We start from the raw sequence: 5,041 nt of genomic DNA on the forward strand, positions 1-5,041 counted from the left end.
ATGCTGAGTGCAGGAGCCTGATATAAGGCTGGATCTCTCGACCCTGAGATCATGACCTGAGCCGAAACTAAGAGTCGGACACTTAACTGACTGAGCTATCCAGGCGCCCCAGCAAGAGCATCCTTTTAAAAAGAGCCTTCCTGTCCCTGGGATTTTTGCTGATAGCTCTGCACTAAGGGCCCCAGGAGATCACTTAAGGCGGGAAGAAAGCCTACCCTAAGGGAAGTGGAGATGTAAGCCCTGGATTCTTTAGTGGTCCCGGGTGGGAAATCGGTTTCTTTTGGCCCATAAAGCAGTTATCTGTTCTGCTGTGTTTTACTACCAGCGTGGCCTGGCAGGCTGCCAGAAGCAGACCCAGGGGCATGTGCTGGGCTGTGGGATGTCTGCAATAGACTCCAGGGAAGCCCTCAAGATGCCTTTACAGATGCCTTTGTCACACAGGCCCCGTGTACCCCCCAAACCCAGTCAGCCTGAGGGGTATGTCCAGCCTGCAGTTAGGGGACAGGTCAGAGTCTCAGGATAGATCTGGACTGAAGACGTAGACGTCAGAGTCATTGCAACCAGTGATGGTCTTCCAGGCAGTGGGGGCTGAAACCCCTTTCTTGCCTACACTGACCAGATTGGATTCTGAGGTTTGCAGTGCCCACAAGAGCAGAGCTGAAGATGAGTCAGCTGGCAGCTGAAGTGGGGGCCCTCTGGTCCCCAGAACACATCCAGAGTCTGAGGCCAGCAGTGTGGCTGGTGGCCCACGGAGCCAGAGAACAGAAGACCCCTTGAGAAGTGAGAGGTAGTGCAGCCCATAAGATCACCCTCCCTTCGGACACTCACCGCAAGCTGGAAGGTCCCGGAGACCACCCCATACATTCTGTAACTCGCTAAAGGACTCCTAGGACGCACAGAAACCTATTCATCTCATGGTGACAGTTTGTTAAAGGTAAATGATGCCATTTAAAGTCAGCCAAGGGAAGAGGTTCATAGGGCAGAGCCCAGGAAAGTTCCAAACACAGAGCTTCAGTTACCTTCTCCTTGTGGATACTTGGACCGGCTTACTCCCAACCCCCACCCTCCTACCCTCCGCATCAGTGTGTAACAACGTACCCAGGGTGTTGCCTGTCAGGACAAGCCTTGGTGTCCAGTCTTTACCGGGGCTTCATCCGTTGGCACTACTGACCACCTGTATGGGTGACTGCCTTCTGCCACCCCTTCAGGGATCCAGCTGATGCCACGTAACCCAAAGCACCCACCACAGACCACACTGCTCCCCTGGCTTGGTCCAACGCCCCCGGGGAAGACAAAGATACTCCGCTCCGGCAAGACTTCCCAAGGGCTTAGAGATTAGCTCTTGGGCTGAGGACAGAGATCAGACCGCTCTTCGAGCAGGGCTGAATTGTTTACTGCAGAAGCCTCCACTCCACTGCCTGATTCCACGGGTGCTCAGGCTCCAACTCGGGGGAAGGAGGGAGAGTGTAAGAGGAGGGACCCTGAGCACATACCCATGGGCTAAATGATGGAAGCGTCTCCTTCAATTGTTGCATTCCATTTCTGGGTATTGATTTTCCAGCTGTACCTGTACATATACATGCGGGGATGGACTAAAAGTGATGTATGGATAAAGCTATCCACTAGCACTATGTGTTGTCCAGAGCTCCGCCGAGCTGGAGAGGGAGCCGAGCTGCCAGGTGTCGGAGATGCTGATCACAGCAACAACAAGCCAAAACGAAAGCAAGCGGGGAGCCTTCAGTCACTCCTATAGTGTAGACCGAGAGCCCCCTCTGCCCTTCCCCCTTTGAAACGGCATGCTGGTGGATCTGATGGATCCGTGTAGACGTGGGGACCATCTCACAGTTGAGGAAGCCCCAGACAAAAGCCTCTGGCAGTTTTATGGACCCAGGGCCATGGGGAGTGGGGTGGGGGGGGGATGGGCTGGGAGGGAAAGTGCTGAGTACTGAGTCATGGTTGGGGAGGAGTGTGTGCAAGGCGACCCCCTTCTCTCCCTGGAAAGGACCCTCAGCAGAGGCACCTAAAGAAGACCGCTGCTGAAGGCCTCACCTGGAGAGACTTAGGGCAGAAGATGCCTGGGCCAGGAAGGCAAATATGCAAATATGCAAAGAGCAGGAAGGGCTGGAAGCTTCTCCAGATGCAACTGGCACTGGCTGCTCCCCAGGTCTGGGAGGGGAGGCCAGGCTTCCGCCAGGAGGCCTGTCAGCTAAAGCTTTTCTGGTTGCCTCTTGTCAGGCCTCAGAAAGCACATGTAAGGTTTGGGTGCAAATGCCAGACTTTGGTTAAAATGAGGAGGTGGACTCCTTCTTTATAAAAACAAATTATTGGAAACAACAGAAGAACCCATCAGTAAGGGATTGGTTGGATACATTGTGGCATCTCCCCACCAGGAAATCCTATGCTTCTATAAGAAAGAGGAAGTTGGGGGCGCCTGGGTGGCTCAGTAGGTTAAAGCTTCTGCCTTTGGCTCAGGTCATGATCTCCGGGACCTGGGATTGAGGCCCGCATCTCGGGTCCCCTGCTCGGCTGCTCAATGGGGAGGCTGCCTCTCTCTCTCATTTTCTCTCTTTCCCTCTGCCCCTCTCCACCCCTCAATCTCTCTCTCAAATAAATAAATGAAAATCTTAAAAAGAAAGAAAGAAAGAAAAAAGAAAGAGGAAGCTGTCTTGTACATACACAAGCGTGGAATTCTGTGTAGCTGTAAGTGGGGGGGGGGGGAGGTGTGGGGAAGTCAGGGAAGAGGAGAGGGGAACTACAGCTTGCAATCAAGAGGAGGGTCTCCAGGGCAGCATCTTAGTTTGGCGGGAGGATGAGGTCCATAGTGCAATGAGACTGTGGTCTCACCATGGTTCTTTGACAGCTCAGACTTCTGATCATTAATAGCCGAATGTTTTGTCCCAACAGCAGTCCTTCTCGACAGGTCTGAGCTCTCCAGGATCGTCAAATGCCCACAGTCAGACTTCAGGGTTTTAGAACCTGTTATGGGCCAGCTGTGGGTGCCCTGGACCTAGCCCAGCAAGACATGATGACATTCTCTTACAAAATGAATGTGTTTATTCTCACTGGGTTAGAACGACCTTTCCTTGCTTTGTGAATAACAAACGTTTTGTTCTTTTACAAATAAGTGTTCTTGCCCTGTCTCATAGCAAAATGATTGCCCCATACTCATCAAGGACTTGCCTCGGCTTCCCTGAGTCTTTTCTTGGAGCTATCTCCTTGGGATGTGCTTGCAAACTAGCCTAAGTTTCTTTAAAAGGGAGAACACAGGAGAACAACTTTCCCAGGCATTGTGGCAAACAAGTTTTCTTTCTTTCTAGCACATTCAGGATTTTGAGCTGGTGAGCTCCTACTCCATTGGGGGACCATGTGCAGGCTGTGTCAGAGCCCCACCCATCTTCCCACAGCCGTGCTCACCAACCTGATTTCTGCTTGCTGGCACTTGTATTTCTTTGCCTGAGAGCTTTCTGTTGCTGCTAGAGCCCTCTCTGAGAAGACTAGGAGAACCAGAGAACTCAGGTCCACCAGAAGCCCTCCCCCCGAACCAGTGAGTGGTGGGAGATGGTTTATAAAGATTCCAGCTCCCGTGGCCCTTGGGTGTACACCCTGAGAAGCAACCTGGGCTGGCTCCCAGAGTTTCCCCAGCAGAACTAAGCTGAAGTCACCTTTGGTTTGATCATATACCCTTTAAAAGCTGCTTTCTTCCACCCATCCCATTTTCTCTCCTCCTCTGGAACTTCCTGGGCTCTTCTTCCAAATAAACTATTTGTACTCACCTCCTTGTACCCAGGGGTGCTTCTGAGGAGCCCAAAGTTAGGCAGGTGATAATCACATCAGCCGTTGACCAGCACCTAGTATGGCCTGGGCAACCCCGAGGGCTTGATAGGAACATGGAGTCCCCAGTCACCCTGCAAATGGGATTCCCAGACACAGCTGACAGGTGAGGACACAGGACTTGCCCAGGGGCCCAAAGCAAATGCACAGGAGTCCAGGCTGCCTCTTTCCACCAATCCTGAGGCAACACTCTTAAAAGTGGGGACTGGAACTGGGTCCGTGCTGCCTCTACTTCCCCCATGCTGAGTCTACAAACAGGAGATGCTCGAGAAGCACTTCTGGCCAATCAGTATCAAATTCCCAGTATGGCTAAATAAGTCCTTTTGGGTGGATTACCTAATATCACCATGACAACAGGCTCCAGAAGTGGCTACTCTCATTATCATCCTTATTTTATAGATGAGAACCCTGAGTGGGGGGAAGGGACCTGCCCAAGGCCACCTGGCTTGTCAAGGACAAAGCCCAAGTCTGTCACCTTCCACCATAGGGATGGATGATGGAGGTGGACAAGTGAACCAAAGGAAAGAGGAGGGAGGACAAGAAGCCATGGCCTGCCTACCCTGCCGACAGCTGGGTGACAGCACATTGTCCCATCTTGGAACGTTATCTCTGTTACACACAGGGTAAATGGGTCTGTTCCTTGTGAATTATCTGTTAGCCGGCAGCTCCATCCAGCTGCTCTTTAACACAATAAAAAAAATATCAAACGAGCCTTCTGATTCCCAGTCCTCAGGGGCCCAACTGCATAACTTGGAAATGACTCTTCAGTAAGTCTGATCAAAGGCTGGTTGTTCAGTAATTAGAAATCACAGCCTCTTCCTCCCGGCTTGGGGCTCATAAACAACAGTTGGATGAACTCTTTATCTGTGTCGGACCAAAAACCTAGAGGGATCCATTTCCTCCTAATTTACACCTGTTTCAATGGGGGAAAGCAGCAGGAGCTTGCGTTTCTGCTCTGGGAGACCTACTGGTTCCCTTGTCTGTAGCAGGCAGGGAGAGAGGGAGGGAGCACACATCGAAGTGAGCCCATGAGCTGCCCATGCACTGAGATGGTCAAGCACCTTCCAGAGGGGGCCTCAGAGTCAGATCCAGGGCTTGGTGGGCCTCTGTGAGACCACGGATGGGGCTGACCCTCCAAAGAGTCCGCAGACAAAAGAGGCCGGGTGGTAGGGAGGTTCAGCTAGAGCACCAAGTGGTTCCTTCATTGAAC

Source organism: Enhydra lutris, unplaced genomic scaffold, assembly GCF_002288905.1.
Source record: "Enhydra lutris kenyoni isolate GAN:26980312 unplaced genomic scaffold, ASM228890v2 scaffoldscaffold6, whole genome shotgun sequence".
Lineage (NCBI taxonomy): Eukaryota > Metazoa > Chordata > Mammalia > Carnivora > Mustelidae > Enhydra > Enhydra lutris.